The 25,132-nt window shown below is 34.2% G+C and overlaps 1 protein-coding gene and 1 long non-coding RNA gene across 4 annotated transcripts in view; one reads left to right on the top strand and one right to left on the bottom strand.

The window, feature by feature from the left end:
• Positions 1-25,132, top strand: part of LOC111054906 — a 544,055-nt gene that overhangs the window by 15,565 nt on the left and 503,358 nt on the right. The gene's annotated exons all lie outside the window — the stretch shown is intronic.
• On the bottom strand, positions 393-25,036 carry LOC111056486. 2 transcript variants are annotated; one of them, XR_005570387.1, is made up of 3 exons: positions 24,884-25,036; positions 23,930-24,159; positions 393-751 (listed from the first exon to the last, which is right to left on the bottom strand). It is a non-coding gene; the product is annotated as an uncharacterized LOC111056486 (long non-coding RNA). The 2 variants fall into 2 exon arrangements; XR_002606447.2 differs by lacking the exon at positions 393-751 and adding an exon at positions 13,671-14,199.

Below are 25,132 nucleotides of genomic sequence, written 5' to 3'. Positions count from 1 at the left end.
TCTGCTGTTCTTGTTGATTTTCAAAGGCTGCGAGTTTGGCATTGATCTTGGCAGATAGTGACACAAATTTATGCCTAATTATATGATAATATTCAAGGTCAATATTGAAACCATCAGCATCTTGTTCGATGTAAGTTGAATTAATTTTTATGGAGATCTTCAATGTCTTCCTTAAATGCAGACAACTCATGATAGGCTTCTAAGGTAGCAATATCTGCAATTGATAATGCTCCTCAATATGATTTGGATGTTGTCAATAGTATCAGAAGTATTAACATGGAAATTGTTTTCAACCATTGGTTTAACATCATCTGGCTCAGTGGCCAAATATTCATTTTGATTGGGCATTCTGAATCTGAACAAATATTCTTAGAAATTGAAAATATTGAAAATTGTATCTTGGGAAAATTGAATGTAATAACAAGTAATAAAAGTTTGGTAAGTTTTCGGTAGAAAAAAATCCTACCGATGACCTACCTAACATTAAACTGCTTTATGAAAAAATAAAAACAATTGCATACAACACAAAAGTAAGATTGGTACATAGTTACAACAGCGTTTGTCGGAGACAGAATCCAGTTAGGCGCTAAGACAATGCACAGCAATCGTTGGGCATTGATTGCCGACCAAGGTTTGTTCAGTGGTGCTGTTGGACATCTGGAATTCCGCTCGACTGGACCAATTCGACAATGACGACTGGACCAATGTGAAGCAGCACACCTTTCTGGTCGCAGTGTAGAATACTCCTATTCTGCAAGATCAAAAGACAATTGTTAATATGGTGTTACACTAGGGTATGCCAGAACAAAATACAAAAATGAGGACTCTAAATATCCACCCGAGTGGATAATTTAGCCTGTATACAGAGGACTTTGAAATTCAGAAGGTTATCCACAAGAATATATGTATTGAAGAATGAAATGATTTCAACTGTGACGACCAAAAAAATATTTTGGGACTAGTGAATATGAAATATAAAATTCAAAAAACCATTGGTGGCAGGCAAAGATTCATAGGTCACTGGACCAAAGATCCGAAGCCCGGAGGAACATCTAACAATATGTGAATTCTGACTCAGTTGGGTTGTAAATCCAACCGAAAAATTGAGTGGACTGTATTGTGTCTGAGATGAAGAAAAATAAATCGAGTGTCCTAACTGGACGTTCTAGGTCAAGACACTGCCAGTATTCACACAATGTTACACTATGAAAATGATGGTAATGATGAGAATGTAAGTTTGTAGAAGAAAAATAAAAGATTGAAATTAATTGTATTGTTCATTGATGTAAACCTTGACCTCTCCAATATGATGTAAGGAACTAAGTGTACTAATGAAAAGATTTGAATTAGGCACACATTATTTATTGTGCTAACTTCTTCTATTGTGCTTATGCTAACATTGCAAGAGTACATGAGCTGTACTGCAGTTGAATGTGCACTAAAACAATTTGTCAAATAATAGTTCGTGAAGGAACAAACTTGGACAATAAAAATTGATGAACAATTAATGATAAGAAGAAATGAATCAAAGTTGGGTATTGAAATAAATTACTATTAAACATGATTTGAACAGAAAGTAAATGAATTGAATAATTAATAATTAATTTGAATGAATAGAATTTGAATATAATTATTTGATAATTGAGTGAATTTTCTGGAACTACAGTTGATTAACACCATCAATACGTTTGAATAATGTCATGAGTAGAATCGATTTCAAAGATAACCAAATAAATGACTAATATTGCTTGGAAAGATAAACTAAGCTTGACCACAGAATACAAATATAGCAAGAAGGCTAGTGAATAGGACCTTTCTGTCACACATAATAGAGTAGTTTTTTTGCCAGATTGTAGATAGCACACAGAACCCTACTCCAGTCTCGCTCGCCCCCCTTCTGCACTCCGTCCTCACAACAACTCTATCTCCCACTTCACTGCCAGGTATTCGGCCCTCACTCCCTGACACTTTCACACACACACACACACACACACACACACACACACACACACACACACACACACACACACACACACACACACACCACACAGACGCACACACACAGTCAACTCGGCATCAGACACCTGTTAACATGTGGAGCAATTATAGCAATTATAGACCTATTGTGATGATAATATTATTCAACTGCCTTCTGTTTTCTTTGCATTTCATCCCAACATTCTCCTGATGATTGGGAACTTACAGCTGAATCATGACTGTATCATTTATTTTACTCTGTGTTCTGTTAGAATGAGAATGCTATGTAAAGAAGAAGTAAAGGAATAAGAAAGAGAGAAGAAGAAAGAGATTATGAAGTTTTCAGTTCATCATCTTCTAAATATTCATTACTTTTTATCACTATTGTATAGTATATCTTCATCTTTCTTACTCTCTCTCATAGAGTCAACTTTTGTAAAGATATCCAATATTCCAGAATCAATACCCAAAAAATGTAGCATTTTCAGAATTAATTTTCAAAACTACCCTTTTTCACTATCTCGTAACTGGACTATTATTTACTAATAGCTGTTTAACATGCATTTTGACATGATGATTCTGAATTAATCACTTTTATACCCTGGCAACCATGGCGCCGACTTACCAAAACCTTTTTGGGTGTTCTCATTGGTTAGGGGTCACACGGAATTTATTAGATGTCACATGTAAATTAAAGGAAGAAGCTTTGTGATCAGAAATCAGACCCATGTTTCTATTCATCTACGCCAATCAATATTAAATATCATTATTAATTTTATGATAATAATCATCATCAACATGATGCAATGCTAATTTTAATAACTGTTTACCAAGATTAAAATCCTCAGTTCTATGAGTACACTACATTTATTCAATTGCTAATAGAATTTACTCTGTGTTCTGTTAGAATGAGAATGCTATGTAAAGAAGAAGTAAAGGAATAAGAAAGAGAGAAGAAGAAGAAGAGATTATGAAGTTTTCAGTTCATCATCTTCTAAATATTCATTACTTTTTATCACTATTGTATAGTATATCTTCATCTTTCTTACTCTCTCTCATAGAGTCAACTTTTGTAAAGATATCCAATATTCCAGAATCATACCCAAAAAATGTAGCATTTTCAGAATTAATTTTCAAAACTACCCTTTTTCACTATCTCGTAACTGGACTATTATTTAACTAATAGCTGTTTAACATGCATTTTGACATGATGATTCTGAATTAATCACTTTTATACCCTGGCAACCATGGGCGCCGACTTACCAAAACCTTTTTGGGTGTTCTCATTGGTTAGGGGTCACACGGAATTTATTAGATGTCACTGTAAATTGAAAAGGAAGAAGCTTTGTGATCAGAAATCAGACCCATGTTCTATTCATCTACGCCAATCAATATTAAATATCATTATTAATTTTATGATAATAATCATCAACATGATGCAATGCTAATTTTAATAACTGTTTACCAAGATTAAAATCCTCAGTTCTATGAGTACACTACATTTATTCAATTGCTAATAGAATTTACTCTGTGTCTGTTAGAATGAGAATGCTATGTAAAGAAGAAGTAAAGGAATAAGAAAGAGAGAAGAAGAAGAAGAGATTATGAAGTTTTCAGTCATCATCTTCTAAATATTCATTACTTTTTATCACTATTGTATAGTATATCTTCATCTTTCTTACTCTCTCTCTAGAGTCAACTTTTGTAAAGATATCCAATATTCAGAATCAATACCCAAAAAATGTAGCATTTTCAGAATTAATTTTCAAAACTACCCTTTTTCACTATCTCGTAACTGGACTATTATTTAACTAATAGCTGTTTAACATGCATTTTGACATGATGATTCTGAATTAATCACTTTTATACCCTGGCAACCATGGGCGCCGACTTACCAAAACCTTTTTGGGTGTTCTCATTGGTTAGGGGTCACACGGAATTTATTAGATGTCACATGTAAATTAAAGGAAGAAGCTTTGTGATCAGAAATCAGACCCATGTTTCTATTCATCTACGCCAATCAATATTAAATATCATTATTAATTTTATGATAATAATCATCACAATGATGCAATGCTAATTTTAAAACTGTTTACCAAGATTAAAATCCTCACTTATATGAGTACACTACATTTATTCAATTGCTAATAGAATTTTTGGAAAATAGAAATTTAAAGGCATTTCTGTTTTTAATGACTCGTAAAAGTACAGAAACTTCTCGAGATTTGCGCCACTCCATGTCGCGTGAGGTACACTTGATGACATGTATTTAATTCCAGATCTGAAATTCTCTGCTCCGCGCCGCTCCACCGTCCTAGTTCACACTCTACTTCAAAGTTTGATTTGCAAAAGTTTATTTGCTAAAGTTTGCTGAAGTTTGACTTCAATAACTCAGGAATAAGTATTAGAATACGCTATCCATTTTGTATATTACAACTATACATTGTTATTACAACTGAATTTCCATGTTATAAAATTACATTAATAGCTGAGTGAAAGGACTGGAAAAATTATCCTGTACAATTCAACAATGAATGCTGAAGAACTGTGTAATCACATACATATTATTTTGTAGCCAATTTGTATTTGGAAAATTTAATCCTATACTATCAAACGAGCAACTCCTGTTATCCTATACTTTGTAACGAGCAATTTCTGTTTATATGTGAGATGTTTTTTTGTTTATATATATTATATATATATATATATATATATCTATATATATATATAATATATATATATATATATTATATATATATATATATAATAGCTAATAGAATTTTTTGAAAAAAATCTGTATGTGACCGGATCTCGAAAACAGCTCTAACGATTCTCACGAAATTAAGAACAAAGTAGGTTTATGATAATTATGAAGATTCAATTGCACTAGGTCTCAACCCTGAGATAACTTGCTGAGGGACATTAAAAGGATATATACGTCCTTGGGAAAACAGCTGAAAATTTTTTCATCTGTCAATACCGTAATGGAAGAGATGAACGAGTGCATGTGTGGGATCATCCAGCTGATCTCATGAGAAGAAAAATTCAGCAGGAGAAACTTATTTTCGTTAATATTGGTTCATTCATTATTTACTTATTTTCGTTTCTGTTGATGATAGAATTGAGTGAGCGAGTTCATGTGTGTGGGACTGAGGCAAAATTATGACTCAGCTGTTGAATTTTTGTAATCATTCAATCAGGTACTTAGTGCCGGTTGCAAAAAAGCCGGGTTATTCTCAATCCTGATTAATTCCAGTAGATCCATCTTTTTTAAATGGTCTTCTATAAATTGGTTCACGTGAAGTTAATCAGGATCAGAGTTTAACCGGCTTTTGTGCAACTGGGCTTTCTGAGGGAAATTTTTGCATTTCTCTGGGAATTTACTGTGATTATATAGAACATTCCTGTATGAATGTTATTATGATTACTTCTTTCGTAATAATTTTTTTATGCTTTAGTACTCCAGAGTGAAGCTTGGTCCCCAATATTATGATTTCAATTGACTAATGGAATATCAAGTTATGATTATCATTTCTCTTCTTTTCTGATACTTTTTTTAAGCATTCAGTCCAATAGGAAATACATAAACTAAAAAAAAACTACTCAAGTTCCATGATATTTCATGATAATGAATATTAATATGTTATAACAATAAATTAATAATAATTTTATAACATACAATGAAAGTGAAACGAGCTCTAATGTGTCTCCAAATTTATTTTTAATCTTGGTAAACAGTCTGACCATGGACATCAACGACAATGAGTTGCACTGTAGGCATAACACACAACTGATGATTCTCAAATATATTGATTTGAGGAGCACTATGAGCATTACTGACTGCTTGCTTGCAGGATTCAGAAGAAGACAATGTTGATAAGTGTGAGAGGGGGCAGAGTTACAGTGATTGCTGGGCTCTGACTGCAAGAAACACAGTGTAGACAGCTGTGTGTCACACGGCTGTGTGACGCGCTGTGTGCGCGCATTTTGACCATTGTGAGAACAGCACACAGATAGTGCTGGTTGCGGCGAAGTGAAGTAAAGGTGCGTACAGACTTTCGTTCTGCTCCGCAACCGAACGTCACTCCATCAGAGTGATTGATGATCGACCAGGAAGCAACAGTGATTCGACCAGGGAACGCAAGAAGATGTAACATCTTCCTTAACGTTCATGATGGGTGCGGGGGCGGAGCGCTGTGGTTCGATGGAGGAACGAGGGCGGTACGAGGGTGGAGCGTGCTCGGTGCGAGTTGGAAGCGCGTATGTGTACGCAGCTTGAGAGTCAAGCAAAGTGTCGGAATGACTGGTTGGCTGTGAGATATAGCATGACTATTATACCCACAGAATTGAACGTGATGGGTTTTGAAGGAGAGTTCGGCACTCGGTTGCATGCATAGTTCGATGCCACAACATGATTGGACGGTTTGAAACCAAACTGAGATCCATGTAGAAGCGTGTGATGCGGTTTATGGCAAGTCTGACAGCTTCCAGAACAAGTATGTGATCTCAACCAAGGGTGAAGACAATTCCAACAGGGACAGCTCTTCTTTCTGACAGCTTTAACTCGTTCAGCAATTGGGATTTTTGTGAATGATGTGCAATTGAAAACATTATGGGAGACATTGCCACAAAAAGGACGAGAAGTAGGCCTATTGGAATTATTAGGTTTGTTAGTTGTGTTGAAATTAGAATTAGTGGGTTTGGATTTAGTCACTTGTTTGCTAGTGCTCGGTTGATTGGATGCTGAGTTACATTCAATAGATTGAGAATTATTTTGATTATTAAGTGATGAGGCTTGCACAATCTTATGTTGCGATTCGAGAGACTTCCATAAATGGTCAATGGAAAGTTTTTCTATAGTAGAAATGAATCTCTCCCAATCTCTGATTGTGGAATTATCAGAGCAGGAAACAGTTAAGTAGACAAATTAAAATCAAGTCTTGTACTGAGATGTCCAAAGCAAGAGCTTCAAGTGCAGCAATATTAGTTTAGTATCATCAATGAATGCACGCCAAGACTGAGCTGAGCGGCAGTCGAGTCTCGGTGGATTGAGGACAGCTGAAATGGGTGTTTCCGCAATAAGCGAAGAGTTATCATAGCGTTGGGTTGATAATTCCCAAGCTAAAGTGAAATTCCCAGCAGTAGAATTTGAAATACGGTTGAGGCTTCCCCAGAAAGAACTTGACGGAGATAATGATATCCCAAAGTGTCATCAAGTTAGTGACTGATTATTGACAACTAAGCTGGTAAAGGTGATTTGATAGTTAACCGATTATTAGAGCTTCCATCGAAACGTGGAAGGGGGATGTCAGGTAAACAAGTGCTAACAATCTGGTGTGTCAAAACTGTTGTGGTTGCACAGGTGCAGCTTAAACCACTGGCGGTTGCTTCTTCTGTTCTTGTTGATTTTCAAAAGCTGCGAGTTTGGCATTGATCTTGGCAGAACCAATTGAGTTCTCATAGTACTCTTGCAATGTTAGCATAAGCACAATAGAAGAAGTTAGCACAATAAATAATGTGTGCCTAATTCAAATCTTTTCATTAGTACACATAGTTCCTTACATCATATTGGAGAGGTCAAGGTTTACATCAATGAACAATACAATTTCAATTTCAATCTTTTATTTTCTTCTACAAACTTACATTACATCATTCACCAGAGGTGTAATTTTCATAGTGTAACATTGTGTGAATACTGGCAGTGTCTTGACCTAGAACATCTAGTTAGGAAACTCGTTTTATTTTTCTTCATCTCAAACACAATACAGTCCACTCAATTTTTCGGTTGGATTTACAACCCAACTGAGTCAGAATTCACATATTGTTAGATGTTCCTCCGGGCTTCGGATCTTTGGTCTAGTGACCTATGAATCTTTGCCTGCCACCAATGGTTTTTTGAATTTTATATTTCAATATTCACTAGTCCCAGAATATTGTTTTGGTCGTCACAGTTGTAAATCATTTCATTCTTCAATACATATATTCTTGTGGATGCCTTCTGAATTTCAAAGTCCTCTGTATACAGGCTAACATTATCCACTCCGGGTAGGATATTTAGAGTCCTCATTTTTGTATTTTGTTCTGGCCTACCCTAGTGTAACACCATAATAACAATTGTCTTTTGATCTTGCAGAATAGGAGTATTCTACACTGCGACCAGAAAGGTGTGCTGTGTCACATTGGTCTTCACCCATGACTAACAGTTTAATATCCTCCTATCCGAAAACACAAAAGTTTTGCACCAAAACTTTGCTCATACGGTGCCCATTAATTCGTTTTATTGATTAATTTGTTCATGCGATCGAAGCTGTAAGCTTATGTTTTAATTTTTCTATTAATGTGAATGAATAAATAAGCTAATATGCCCAGGACTGATTAAGGATTAGGCTAGTGATCAGCCCTCAGGACAGACTTAAGTCTAACCTGACCATTCTATGGAATTTTCATGTGTACTATTTATTCCAGTTCCAAATATCCTCAAGTTTGAGTCTGAATGATATATTAACACAATTAGTGTAAAAATATAGTATCAGCTTGTTTTTTCTTGTAAATACATTGGTAAACGTGTCAATTTGGCCTTTGTGTTTTTCTGGCCAAGTGACAAGTAGCCGCATGAAACATATAATTAAGGTTATACTGCATCATTTAAAACGTGATTAAATAATATTATATAGACATTACATTTACCTGAAATGCTGAACTTTAATTATTCAAGTCACTGTTGAGTAAACAGTTATATGTAAATCCAGTGTTTTTGTTTACGGTATTCAATAACATCTACTCTGTAGCCTATTCTGTTTCTAATACATCAATGGCTTCATTATAGTTGTTCTACGAAAATGTGAGTAGAGATTTTTCGAGGAGTTGAAGAACTGAATAACTTTTTTGAAGTGTAAATATTATGTTTCAAACCTAATGGATACACTATTGTTTTGAAAATATAACAATCACAGCTTTAGTATCATCAACACGACACGAGTAACCTAACCACGAAAGTAATAAAGATATAAAAATACTTGGTTCCTTGATCATGAAAATGATCGTTTCCAAGTAAATAAAGATATGAAAATACTTGATTTCTTGATCATAAAAATGAAATGTTTTCAATATATTCCAGTTAAAAATATAGGCATCTCACACATAAAAAATCGTTCATGATAACTTGAATAGAAATAAAATACTGATATTGAATACTATCAAAACTTTTTGTTTATTTACTGTTCATTATCCAATATCTAGCAATAATAATCACTGTTTTACAAAAATTTTCAGCCAGCAACATATTAAGGTTTACCAACATTTCTTTCACTTTGCCGCACTCTACCATCATAGAGCATGTTAACTATTTTGTGTTGTTATGTTGCAAATTTGGAGTGCAGCAAAGTACTTTGCCGCACTCAAATCTACATTCCCGCACTGGTGTGCGAATAAGGTATTTTGCATACTATAAATGATGCGGGAATGAGCACTTTTTCGGGTAACTGTAGGAGAACATTTTGTTATGATTTATCATTATTTAGTCAGCAGAAGAATTAATTGCATGCAATTACTTCAGTTTTTCCATTCATTCATTCATAACATCAGCTGAGGCTATTTGGGACCTATCACATGCCCTGACACATGATTTCAGCTGGTTAACTTTTACATCAAAAAAATATATAGTGGTTGATATATCATGGGCGGTTTTCACCATTTTTTCTCTTGGAATTCTTCATCAGAACCATGTATCACATGACACCTTCTCATTTGAAAAAATCAATTTACATCAAATAATGAGGGTCAAATATGTTGAAAAAAGTGGACTGGTTGTCTGTCCAGTCTGAAACCTGGAAGAAATTGTTAGATCAACAACAACAATGAGAATTATTTATCAAATGACATTAGTGTCATTTGCATTGTAAATAAATGAATAAAAGAAAAAGAAAGCTCCTAACCAACCAAGGATTGGAAAAGAGATTTTATAGCAGTATAATTTCAGTGGATATTATAGGAGAGAAGAAACTACCCCTCTAAACAGAGGGGTAGTTTCTTCTCTCCTATAATATTCACTGAAATTATGTAAACACATAGGTGGCAGTGGGATGGACTGCAAAGATGTCTATCGAACCACATGCATCCATATAAATAAAAATCAAGCCTCAAATTTTGATGTTCAATAACTTTTTTATGTGTGCACCGAATTTGATGATTTCTCTTAGTTTTGTTCGTTATGTTCAGGTCAAGGTTTATCAAATTCATAAATCAACTTCAGGACTCTTCCCTACAGTCCTTCAAAGTTTGCATGTAATCCTTATGGGAGAATATTATTTTGTGATCTGGCCACACACAGACATAAAAATCAGCTGTTATAATTATTGCATCATCCAACAGCCATCGGTAGATCTGTTTTTTTTTTTAATTCTCTCTCTACTCATTCACAAAATTTCAATTCTTGATCATGATGCAGTACAAACAATGTCCAAACTTGGGTCGTTGAGCTCGAAATGCTGTAAATTTTAAATATGCATGGAAAAATCAGCAGCAAGGAGATATACCATTCAATTCCCGGCAAGCAGCATTCAAAAATACAAACTGCTGCACAACTGAGCACATGAGAAGTCCATAAATGTAAATACTGATCGTTCGATAATTCTCATGAAAATATAGTGCATCATATTAAGCTAAGGCTAAGCACACCTGAGGAAGCACGGCTTGGTGATACAAAGTTCTGTTCTTATTGAGATTGACTTATCACACCGTTCCATGTCATGCCTGATTCAGTGTGTGTGAGTTCTTCCATTCAAACCAATAAGCATCTGGATGCAAAATGCTGCATCTTGAATCCTCAGGTGTGCATCCAGCTAAAGTTTGTTTTGAGAACCATTAACTATTTGGTGGTACGAAGTTTGCCGGGCCAGCTAGTTTCTCATATATTCCACATATAAGATCCATATTTTGAAAGATGGTATAAAGGGATTCTCAGCTACATTTTTTTATAAACGGATTGAGATGAAGAGGTTTATAAGAAAACTTCAGCAGATAGGAGAAGATGGTTCTGCACCCTCTGAGAATGTGAAGGCATGTTCAGACATGCCTGGCCACCTCTTATCTAACCTATCCTAACCTAACCTATATACATTTCTAATTTTCAATCCCTATCATGTTTTATCTAATCTCTATGATAAGATAATGATATTTTTTAAAATAATTTCCTCTTTTATCAATTTTGCATGTCAATAGATGTTTAAGGTGGTAAATTTGAATATGAGATGTTCCATGGCTGATGAGCTAACAATAAAAAAATAAAACATAAAATTCCTCCTATACAATGAACATGAGTAAAAAAAATATAATTCAATTTCTGTGATAAAACCAGCCTACCAAATCCATGACATTATTCAATGAACACATTTTATCATTACTTATCCTATGATAGAAGCAATAGGTGTGTAGATTATCAATTTTTTTGAATGAATTTATTTACCATCAAGATTCAATTTATCCAGTACATTCATTAACAATTACAATAGTTGTGATGAAAATTTATTTATCTATTTATTTACTCATTCAGAATTACACACTTACAGAAAAGTACCACAGGCTTATAAGCCCAAAACGGTTCCAATTCTAATTTATACAACAGTCCAAATGTAGCTAGATATGATGTAGCTATTATGTGTCACTTAACATTCATCAATTACACACTCAATTTACAATACAAAACACACAAAAATCATTTTTGAATTAAAAAATACTTCTAAATTAAATTAAATCAATCACAATTAATAGAAAATTCCAAACTTTGAAAAAACTATAAAATTTTGAGACCGAAAAGACAAACACACTATTTAGATTGTAAAAACACTTGAATATCATTAAATGAAGTATCATTGGTCTATCTGGGATTACTACATGGAAGAAAGCATGACATTTGATTTATCTAAGCTGTTTCATTCATTTTTTAAAGAAATACTTATTAAATTGACTTAAATTAGTAGTCTGTTTTTGAAATTTATTTGAGATATTCATGTGTCAATAGAACATACTCTTATACTATAGTAAGTGAATGTGTTGATTATTTCACCTTACTTACTCTATACACACATAGTGAACATTCAAAATAGAACATAATATATTGAATTAATCATTATAAACATAAACATATTGTGACACTATTATAAAAAAGTGGTATTGAACAAAATATCTTATCCCATTTGGTATAGTACATACCTATAAAGTTGAGAGGTAAGATAATTTTTCCATCATATTGCTATATTATTAAAAATAGACATAGTTTCATCATTATCATTAATCTATTTGAAATGGTTAGCAGAGTCTCACCTTCTTGAGACATTTTTTGCTGGAGATGATGATTGATATCCAGGCTTGTGCACAGGTAATGATGATATCAGGTGAGTGGACCTTTAGGCGGGTTCCAAACCAATTTCAAACTCAAAAATTATATTCAATGGTCTTTGATCATCCTTACAAAGGAAGTACCAGGCCCATGGAGCTTAACTTGTTATCAGCCATAAGACTAATCTCCTATTTGAATTCACTGCCTTAAATATCTATTGACATGCAAAATTGATAAAAGGGAAAATTATTTAAAAAATATTATTATCTTATCATAGAGATTGGATAAGATGTGTCATGACATGATAAGGATCAAAAATTAAAAATTTATATAGGTTAGGTTAGGTTAGATAAGGGGTGACCAGACATTTCTGAACATGCCTGCTCCCAGTCGGAGGAGCCAGAACCGCCCACTTACATCTACTCACCTCAACCAGTTTAATGGTGTCATGTGTGTGGGGTTTGTCTGCAAAAATGATCAACATTCAAATGCCAGATTAATCAGTAGTTTTAAGTATTGATAATAAGTATAGAGAAAACAGCCTGTTTCAAAATGAATAATTTCTTAGCAACACGAGCAGGAACATAAAGTACTATATGAAATTTTATTGTGATAACATAACTTTGTAAGTGTGGAACATGAAATATTTTGAGATAAAAGGTGTTAGTCTATATTATGAAAGAAGTTTTGAAAACTGAAAATTTGCATTAAAATAATTTTGTAGTTGAATATTTTTTGAAGATAGAAATCAGTAATCAATTGTTGAGCTTGAGAATATTTCACAGTGAAATTTGATTCAAGATCAAGAACAATGGGATAGAAATTTGTTATATGAGGTCTCCGGTGACTGAAAAAGCTGGCAACATTGAGAGTGTAGATTTTTTTATTCTATGTATAAGTTATATTACTCGCGCTTCGCGCTCGCTGCTTCGCCCCGGCTGGGAGGCTACAGGGTTGGCTATACTAACATAACTGTAAATAATTGCTATTATCTATAACATATTAATTTCAACATGAAGAGGAGAAACTCATTTCTCTTTCACAGTATGTAAACTGACCTGTGAAACGTTTTTATTTTGTTTTATTCAATCCTTCCACTGTATGCTAATGAAACTGGATTCAAACCGACAGATTTAGGAACCAATTCCATCAACACAAAGTAAGAAAGACCGGAATAAATCAATTAACGTATACTTAATTAATTTGACAGCAGTCTACAGCCCCTAAACATTGCAAATGGGTGGTATTGTAATAAAAACGATATATTCGGTAGTAAGCATGTGTGTTAAATTTAATTTTGAAGATAAACAAAATTGGACAAATTTAAATATAGAATCAAATCAATTGTACAGTTATCGATAGTTAAAAGAAGCATCTAATTAAATATTGAAAACAGATTAAACGGTGCAACAAATTATGAATATAAAATAAACAGATTACATTTTGATCTCAATACATAGTGATTCAGATAAATACCTTATATGTTGAGGAGGGGCGCCCCAAAACCCTTTTAATCGATGAACACTTTTGCAATATTTTACTTTTCGCGAGCACTGTTTACACTTTATCCATATGGGCGATGTTACGAAGTTTGGCTGATATCCTTATACGTCGATATTATTTGAAGATGGCGAATCTTGTGGTGTGGCGGGTTTGTACAATTACGAACTCCGGTGGAATCTTCCCAGATTCGTCTGGACCAGTCCTCGTACCAGAATAATTAGACTGGACGTCCTGGATTCGTAATCATCGGTCTGGTTCACCGAATGTAGACTTGCAGCCTCACCATGGAACGTGGAATATGGGACCTGGCTTCAATCATGGACTTCGGGCATGGACATCCAGCATAGACATCGAGCATAGACTTCGAGCATAGACATTGACCGCTGTTTGGGATATAAAGGAAAAACCATTTTGTAAATCCTATACATACTATAACTTATACAATATTTAATAAACAGTAGAAAATTAAGTTTTAACAAAATTTAATACAATAGAAAGAATTATTTAAATTTTTCAAATAAAAATTTACTCAAGAATTTTAGAAACAAGAAGTCTATTACTTTCTTATTATTTGAAATTTAGACAAATTTACTTCGAAACAGAATTACTACCAGAGCAGAGAAATATAACAAATTAAGGAGATACTTTCTTCAGATATGGGTAAGAACCAATATATATAATTTTATAAATTCAAGATTCATATGATAACTTATTTGTTTCCACAAAATTAATAGAAAAGAAATACAATGAATTATTATATATAGTAATTACCTTTAATAGCGGGTTTTTGCACGCATTAAAACAATCTGATGTAATATTTGAATACCGGCATTTTAAATTATAAATTTGAGGGCTACTGTGAACTATGGAGTTACTACCGGTTTTGTATTAATAGAAAACTTCACATTACTTAGTGAACAAAATAAGTACAGAATTTACAGTTAAACATGAAAAAAAATAAGAAGCGGGAGTTACATCCTTTCTCACCGGGAGCTCGACTTGAACTAGCTGTTTTCTACCAAAAATTGTTATTCGACCGTTAATCAGGAAGAAGAACAAGAAAGAAATTGCAGCGACAAGGACAGAAACTGAGCGAGCTCCATGTTAACAGAATGGGAGTAAGTGAGAAAATCTAATGGGAGAAAGAAACTCTCATTCGACAGTATTCTTCAAACCTCCTAGATAAGGATGTTTTTCAAAGAATTAACCGAAAAACAAGATAATTTTTGAAACAAGAATAATTCTGTTACACCTGATAGAGTGAAATAGTTGATTTGATGGGAGAGAGAATCCATATACTGTGTAATAGAGAGATAAGAAATCAGAACATGTGTATGTGTGTGTGTGTGTGTGTGTGTGTGTGTGTGTGTGTGTGTGTGTGTGTGTGTGTGTTTGTGTGTGCTTGAGAGAGAAAGTTACAGTTGAAGTGAGAAGAAATACTCCTTGGACTGAAGAATGAGAACAATGGAAATAAGAGTGAAACAGTAAATCGTGATTATCATGAAAAAAACGTAGAAACACTCCCTCCGTTTACAATCCTATAAAATTTCAACTTGTCGATTTGTAATTTCATGACATTATAGTCGATGATTTTCAAAGTTGAATCGTAGATTAGTATTGGGAATGTTAAATTATTATCTACTATTCATCACAACATTATAGTCCATGGTTTTTAAAGTTAAATTGTGGAGAATATTATTTATTTATTCCTATTCACTATTTATTGAGAAGTTGGAATAACCTCTCCTTGAATTGATAATATTGTCCGTTGTATTTAGAACTTGTAAATTTATAAGTCTATTCTTGCTCTACAAAGTGAATTCCTGAAAAGTTACCAATGTATCAATAAAGCCTGTCTCCAACATATATAACTAACGGCCAAAGTAATCATGGAGGAGTATTCAATTACAGGGGATGTAAACTCCCCCTTTAGCCAAGAATAATTTCAAGACAGCACACAATATTCAATATGATAACGTTTGTAACAAGATAGTTAACATGTGCAAACGAACATTACCCAATTTTTGTATCTATGAAGAGACTATTGATTTGAAAATTGAGGAATAATATATATGGAACTGCATTTTTCCTATTTTATTGAAGTTTTTGGTTAATAATGAAGAATTCCATTAACATCACTTTTGTTCAGACAGCTTATCAAAATTGGGAAGAAGAGAAGTTTCCAATTCTATTCCATATTTCAATTGAATCGGTTTCAAGACTTGAGATGAATGGCAACATATATCAATATATCATAATATATATATCAACATGTATCATAATAAAAAATAATTTCCATTCCAAGAACAGTATAACATCTTGAAATTAGTTTTATTGCGAATGCAGGAGTAGTTATGTATACATGAACATCCAGTTTAAATGAATGCTGAAAAACGAACGTTATAGCATGCATTAGCGGTGACTAACTCCAACAAGACAACACACATACAAACTGTTCAAACAGAAAGTATAAAAACGCAGGCTGGCCGGCTCATTAGCCGAGAAGGGTAATCACCAGTAGCAGTGAGCAGTGAGCCTAGCACTGTGCCACAATAGGGCTCTTCAACAGGCACTACACGTTATTCGACTCTACACAGATTCACTCCATACCGTCACAAATCCACATGACTATACCACCAACGCTTCTCATTCAACCAATGCTGTCAGTTTGAAGTGAATGTAGAGCAGGGTGGCCGGCCTTACACGTGGAGAGGCTCTAAGAATGTAGAAGGAATATTACCAAGCTGCCAACAAACAGCATACAGGCTTTTGTGCTTTGCTAAACTTGCTCATTAGTTGCTTAATGATAACTTTCCCTAAGGGCCGGTTTCGCAGTATAATAATTCCAAACCGAATATGGATAGCTGGCAGTTTGAGATTGGAATATCTGTCACAATGAAATTAAACAAAAGTATAACTATATTCCCAACTACTATCCAAATTTGGTCCAAAGTAACACATCCAAACGATTCTTTTCTAATCAATCTGATATAGACATTTTTCATTTCATTCAATTCTCATTTCATTCTGTTAACTATTTCCATGGAGACTTCTGTGAACTATTTCCATCTTTGAATTGATTTCTATGAGAAAATCATTGTTCTCATTGAACTAAATTCAAATATGTGAAATGAACTTCATATAGGGACTTGCAGCTGTATTGAAGAGAGAATCTCAAGAGCTCTCTCAGCCAAGCATAGCCAAGCTCTTGTAGCCCAACGAACAACAACAGAAAATAACAAGTAAATAGCACAGAAACTAACCACAGAAAATAACCAATAGCACCAACAAAAAAGATTTCAGTAGCTGATTTAATTATTCTTTTCGCTTCCCAAAGCGTGCTTGGCTAAGTAAGTTGTTTTTGATTACTGTTCTCAGGGTAATATATATAAATATGCACATACAAGTTTGACGCTAATCTGAGATTATTATTTATGTAGCTTTGCTTGAATATTTGTGCATTATAGCGCGTTAGATTCCAAGTTTGAATCACAAGCTGATCATCTTTTATTTCAACTAAGACGTTGCTAACGTCCATATTATGCACCATCCTACTTCTATCTTCTTAGAACGGAGATAGATAAGCTGCTGTTTGAACTCAGAGTAAAATATTATAATACATAAATATCTTCATGTGTATACATGCATATCTTCATGATCACTTCAGGTACCACTCCAGCTCTTCTTTACAGAGCATCTAGCATTGATAAATTTGAAAATGTAATATTGTTTATATTCGAAATTTCAAATACCAAAAGTGAATGTATGCTCAACCGAGGAGTATACCGAATTCGAATTACAGTACATTATATTTCACAAGAATATTTTCATAACTCATTGACTTCGAGTCATTATTCATCTCCATTGAGTTGAATTGAATAAACAAGATTCGAAATAAAATGAAGGACTTGTTTTTGTTGGAAAGTTTAGTACTTTCAGTTCATACTCAATCCCTGAATAGAATTCATTCCACAGTCCTCTTCATCACTATAATTATCTTTTTTTTTCATTTTCAGACGTTTTCAGTCACATACCGGAAAAACAATGACAATTGACGTCTTGTCGTCTCCGTTATAGAGAAACGATTAAAAAATGCTTTGAGAGACATTTCACATCCAGAAGTTCAACATGAGAAAGAATTCCTATTAGATCGTACCCAAAAGGCCGAATCTTCCGAGAAGAGAATTTCATTAGTTCAATACTATAATTGTCTCTCTTGCAATTTCTCATTGAAAGTACTGCTAGAGACATCCATAGAATATCCCAATTTTGATATTCCCGCAATCTATACGAGTATTTATATCGAAATAAATGTGTATTTTTGTGTCTCCCAAGGATTGAAGAACTACTAAACAGATCAGGATGGAACTTTGAGAGTATGTTCTGTTAACATCGGTGAAGGTTACTGAATAGAAATTTTGGATATTATTTGTTCATGCTTCAGCCGCTATCGCCGCCTACAGGCGATTTCATGTATCATTATTTGTGCTTGTGTGCTTTGCATTTATTAATAAAGTCAGTGTCAATCGAGAGCTCGAGTCGTGTGTACAGTGTTATTATTTATTCAACCTCTCCAGTATTAGAGTAATTAGTTTTACAGTCAACGGTGTGAGTGAATACGACTCGCATCTTAACGTATCTTTGATTAGTGTTCATCATCACGTTAAACATTATTTGAAATGCAAAGATGGTTTCTAAGGGTTTGAAATTTTGTTCCAAGGACGTTTTGATCGTGGTCCTGACTACCCTAAAGTGATTGAGAGCATATTAGGATGGTTCATCTCCGGAAAGCTGACAGAAGACTCCAATGAAAATCATGCAGACAATCATGTCAAAAGTCTCTTAGTGTCAAGTGCAACTGATGTGCAAAAGCAACTACAGAAATTTTGGGAGATGGAGCAATATGATGAGCCACAATGCAGATCAAAGGAAGATGAATATTGTGAGGAATTCTTCTCTAAGACTACCAAAAGAAATGATGATGGGCATTTTGTTGTAAGACTACCACGGCGTGCCAACCATAGGGCTTTGGGAGATTCAATAATGAATGCAGAGGATAGATTTCTCAAGATGGAGAAGAAACTGAGCAATAATGAAATTCTAAGAGAAAATTATGTAAAGTTCATGCATGAGTATGAAGACCTTGGACACATGAGAGTCATCCAATGTAAAGATCTCATTGGGAAGAAGCATCAAGAGAAAGCTCATTACCTACCTCGAAATGTTGTTATCAAGGAAAGCAGTAGTACAACCAAGTATCGTGTCGTATTTGATGCTTCAGCAAAAGTGAGCAATTGGGTATATCTAAATTATATTTTGATGACTGGTCCAACTATTCAACAAGATATATCATCCATAATTCTTCGTTTTCGTACTCATCTATATGTAATGACTAGTGATATCACAAAGATGTACAGAATGATAAAAGTGCATCTAGATGACTACCATCTTTAAACAATTCTCTGGCGAGACAATCCTCATCAGGACATCAAGCACTACCAGTTGACAACATTGACTTATGGAACAGCACCAGCAGCCTTCCTTAGTACTCGCTGCTTAGCTGAATTGGCTGAGGAGAACAAGCAAGAATATCCACATGCAGCACATGTAATAAAAAATGATTTTTATGTGGATGACCTATTGACTGGTGGAGATGACCTTGATACAGTGAAAGCACTACAAAGGGAGGTAGCAGATATCCTATATTCATGCTACACAAGAGGTGTGCAAGTGACAAACAACTGCTAGAAAATGTTCCCAAGGAGAAAAGAGAACAAAACTTGTCAATCAAACTTGAAGAAGCTGAATCTATCAAAACTTTGGGTTTAATCTGGAATCATGAGAGGGATATTCTCAATTTTGATATCAACATCGATTTATCCAGAACAAATTACACAAAACGAATGGTCTTATCAACAATTGCATCAATTTATGATGTGCTTGATATCCTGGGACCATTTATTGTCATGTGCAAAATTTTCATGCAAGATCTGTGGAAATATGACTTAAAATGGGATGACAAACTTCCTCCTAAATTACATGAAGCATGGCATGATATTATTCAAGAAATTCCAAAATTGAGACTTATTACAGTATCAAGGTTTGTGAAGGCATCAGGCTCAATCATCAATGTACAAACTCAAGGATTTTCAGACGCATCAGAGAAAGCATATGGAGCTTGTGTTTATTTGAGAACTGTTGATGTAAATGGATCAACTTGCATACGACTCCTATCTTCAAAGTCTAAAGTGGCTCCAGTCCAACAGATTCCTCTTCCCAGATTGGAGCTGTGTGGAGCACTCATTCTGAGCAAGTTAGTGAAGAAAATTTTATTAGCACTACGTTTTGATGTTGATAAAATACTATTGTGGACAGACTCTACTGTAGTTTTGGCCTGGTTATCAGCAAACCCTTCAAAATGGAAAACATTCATAGCAAACCGTGTGCCAAAGATACAAGAGCTTACAAATCAATACACCTGACAACATATTTCATCAAAGGAGAATCCTGCTGATGCAATTTCAAGAGGAAATTCAGCACAAACTTTACAAACTAACAATTTGTGGTGGGAGGGTCCGGTCTGGTTGAAACAGACTGAGGAGAATTGGCCTCTGCCAATCACAAACTCGAGCACAGTTATGGAAATGAGAGACCCTGAAGTGTTGGCTAGTGTTGGACGCATTGAAGAGGAGTTTTCAGCGGAATTTCAATCCTTGACAAAGACATTGCATATTATGGCTTATGTTTTAAGATTCGTCAACAATGGCAGAAATTCAAACGAAAAAAGAGTTGATGTATTAACGCCAGCAGAATTAGAAAGTGCCCTGATCAAATGTGTGAGACAAATGCAATAAATCTACTTGAATGAAGAAATATTGAGTTTAAAGGGATCTGGAGTATTATCAAAGGGAAGTTCACTCAAGAGCTTGCTACCATTTGTTGACAAGTCTCAGGGTGGGCGGAAGATTACAACAATCTGCATTGGATTACAACACAAAACATCAGATCATTCTACCAGCAAAGGCACACTTAACTCAGTTAATAGTGTATCATGAGCACAAACGTCTATTACATGGAGGCAGCCAGCTAGTTCATTCTTCACTGAGACAAAAATTCTGGATTATGAATGGGAAATCGGTAATATGAAACTTACTACATCAATGTTTGACATGCTACAGGTTCAACACAAAGAAAACTGAACAACTGATGGGCCAACTGCCCAAGCATCGAGTCAGTCCATCCAAACCATTTCTCAATGTGGGAGTTGATTATGCAGGACCATTCACTATTCATCAAGGGCGGCGCAGTAAAGTCACATCAAAGGCTTATGCAGCTTTGTTTGTATGTAGCTATATTCTTATTAGCAATTTCATTTGATTTATTAATATATTAGAAAAAATAAAGCTTCGGTCTTGAACCTGAGAATTTTGTTATTAGCAAACACATTTCATCCTTCATGACACCGAGTTTCCTGTAATTGGTCAAACTATAACATTTGTGAGTGGGAGGGTATCCACTCGTATCAAATAGATGTGCATTATTTTACATATCCTCATAAAAATCATCTGTTTCTATGTGATAGAGAAAAGAATCTGTGTCAGACATGAGTATTTTCACCCTTTGGTAATCATACATTTGGAGAATCTTATTATAATGAAAGTCATACATAACTAGTTTGCTCAAATCTAGAACTGTAAACCAGCAATAAATTGGTCGGTTCAATACAATATCATACTTTTTCAACTCCACTCCAATCACATTTGCATTAAACATATTCACCGCTTCACATTTAGATGTGATAATACTCTTTCTAATTGCTTCTCATCAGTAATCAATCTCATATTCAATCTATTTCCAACATGTTCAATAAGTTTTCCATAAATCGAGTTTGTAAGATTCTTGACTGTGTTGATTTGAATGCATTTTTACTCTCCTGACGATGTTTTGTGTTGAGGTCTATATATTCTTTCAACCAAGCAGATTGACTAAAAGCGATAATATGATGAATTTTTGTTAATTCCATTCCCAGTGTCAAATATAGTTTCAAATTTCGGTAATGTAATACATAATTCCTTCTACAATCGAGTGTGGATAAAAGCTTGGTTGACACTCTTTGTGTGCATTGATTGTTAGTTCTTTGATATTTGGAGAATAGCTCTACAGGTGGTAAACCTTTTATTGGGGCGAGAGGGTAATTGTTGTGTTTATCGTGAAGATGAGAGGGATAATTCAGATCTACTTCTAGGACATAACCCGTTTGAGCGTCATCTGGAATGTTGAATACATTGAAGGAAGATATTTCTGTCTCCGTCAACCACCTAAAGCCACCAAATGGTAGATATTTAGTCATACAAGCCCCGTTCAAGCTGTTCGCATCGAGGTAGAAACAATAGGATGTAGGTTTTCCACTATCATATTCATTATTCATGTAGGGGTTATTGGCTTCCACATATCTGTTTGGAATCACAGATAAACAACCTCATATTGATGATCCAAAGAGAAGGTGCATACATGGATCAGTTAATAATTCTAATTTAACTTTAGTTTTATATAGCATAGCCTGAAATGAGTAATGAGCTAATGATAAAAATTGAGCTACATCAAGACCATAGCTTTTATAGAAGATAGATCTTAAATCTTCAAATATATCTGATAAGCAGAGGATGTCTCTCAAAAGATAATTGTCATGATAATCACCAAAAGTTTTCATAGAACAAACCCTCCAAACCTCATGAGCATGTTTATAATCAACTTCATCTAAAGCTTTCTCAGTTAGACTGTTATAAAAATTTCCTACAGAAGGTAACCGGTTTTCATTGAATTTATGAGGTCCATCCAGGCACGGCCCTAGGGACTTTGCCGCCCTGGGCGAAATCAGCAAACGCCGCCCCTCCCACTAACAGGTATCCCATCTAATAATTGTTTACTTGAAAATTTGACCAATGTTTATCAGCTTTTCAAGTTAAAAATGACATTTAAACAAATATTTGACAAATATAAATATTGAGGAATAAGTGCAGGCAACGAATGCTCAAATAAAGGTATGGAGAGAAAAATTTGGAACACAATTTTCAACTCTACAGCTCTTTCAAGGATAGTAAGAGGATTAACATATCAAAAGTCCTCACCCTTACCTCATGTAAACCGGTGGAAACAAAAAGGACATACATGAACAATTTCTTACCATTTGTTAAATGACATAAAAGACGGCTAAGCCTGTTTCTATTTTGACTTGTGTTTATAAGAATGTAATGCGAACGGTTTGGGTAACATTCTCTAAATAACAGAAGCAAATGTATATTATACTCTCTGTCTCTTTGTGTAGTCACTCGGTATGGGAAAAATTTCTTACGGGCGCTGTCATAGGCGATGACAGTAATGCTTATGTTTGGGCTTAATCCTTCAAATTTCAAAATATCGTGTGAAGAAATTGGAAATCTTATAGAATCAATTCTAAGTTCGCTTTTAAATTGTTTCAAATATTGAACATTCAAATTGTTACGTCTATAATGAAAATAAGCCAAGATGCTCCAAAGAAAACAATATGAATCATTATTTTTAATGTTTATCAGAACTTTCTTGTTGACAAGTTCTGGCGGTGTTCCTATGTATGTTGAATCATCGCCATAAATGGGATTATATTTTATAAAATTAACATCTGAATTCAAAATACGATTCACCACTCAACCAGAACCATGAGAAACAAATCGCTCTAAACCAGTATTCAACTTACTAGATGCTAAGTTGAATTGATGTGTCAATTCATCGGTATTTTGATTTATATTAATAATATTATAAGATGCGCTATGAAATGTTGCAATTGTCTCCACATTCATAGTCTGTTCTCGACCATCCAATGTCGGTGGTAGAGGTGCTATTTTTATCAGATGGACTTTTACAGCAATAAACCAACGTATGTTACCATCAAAAATGACTGAATCATTGATTAAAATGTTGAATATTGTTTCTTTCAAAGTTGTTAAAATCAACTGTAAATCCAACTGGGTTTCATTGAATGAGAATCTATATTTCACAACATTTCCATTAATAGCTGTAGTTTTTTCCAATGTATATTCCATAATACTTTTATAATAAATAATAATCAGATCTCACCAGTCTAGTGTTTTCTACTGTTGAGTGTTTGCTCTTGATGGGAATCCCTTGACAATACCTTGTCTAGTATAGTCAAAGTTTGCTGTAAGATGAGCCCTTGATGTAGTGATCAAAAGTCCGCTGTTCTCTGCAGACGTGTGATGTTCTTTGATAGTAGGTTTTGCTGATGGGATGATGCTCGCTTTGATTGGTAAAGTCGGAATTTGATGTTTGTGGAATAAGCTGATATCCTGGAACAGTATAACAATGATACTGTGAACTATTTATCTCACACACCTGCTTAAACCGTTTCCTTACACACTCTAATACTGTATAATAGAAAAGCAATATAAGAAATCCTGCAGCTCCAGGTTCGACCTCCCCAGATTCTCACTATACTGTGTTGAAAATGTTAAGTCGAATTAAATGGTCGAATTTCGAGTTCAAAGAATTCAATCTCATCTGAAGTATATGAACTCTCAGATCTTAACACTAGAGTTAGATAATTAGGAGAGAATTTGATAGTTTGTGTCTCCAATAATGCTGAATTCAACAATATGCGTTGCCCTGATACACTTATTATCTACCATTTTACATGTGCTCTAATACTGTATAATAGGAAAGGAGAGTTATAGCTCAATTGTGGAACCGTTGTGCGACTCATTTATGTGGAAGAGGAGATGAATAATAATTTTTAATAGTTGAAGATAGTCTCATTTTTCAAGTAGCCTATTCAATGTTAACTATGGTAGCGAGGTAATAATGATTTAAACTATTTTCCTTATTTACTGCTCAAATGGTGTTTTACATCATCTCTAATACATTATTATAGAAAAAGAAAATTATAGCTCTTGTGAAATCACTGTGCAAGTACCATAATGTTGTATTATAGAAAAACAGAATTATAGATTAATTGTGCAATCGATGTGTGAGTAATAATTTAACAGAATAGTAAGTAGTTGCTTTCAAACTTACGGAAATGTGTTGGTAATTGTTGATGAAGTTGAAATTATTTAATAATCACGTCTTTCAGTATTCAATGTTGAATAGCGTAGTAACACGTGTTTTCCAAATGGTGACTGAGTATCACTTTGAACTTTTCCAACTGGCTTATGAATTGTGATTTTCAGAAGCGTATTGCTAGTTATATAGTCTGTAGAATAAGGAAGTTAAGAGATGACGTCTATGATATGAAATTTTCTGGTAGGGTAGCATTGTATCTTA

Source organism: Nilaparvata lugens, chromosome 2 (genome assembly GCF_014356525.2).
Source record: "Nilaparvata lugens isolate BPH chromosome 2, ASM1435652v1, whole genome shotgun sequence".
Taxonomy (NCBI): domain Eukaryota; kingdom Metazoa; phylum Arthropoda; class Insecta; order Hemiptera; family Delphacidae; genus Nilaparvata; species Nilaparvata lugens.
Note: the sequence above shows the minus strand (reverse complement) of the source record. Positions and strands in the feature narration are given on the sequence as shown.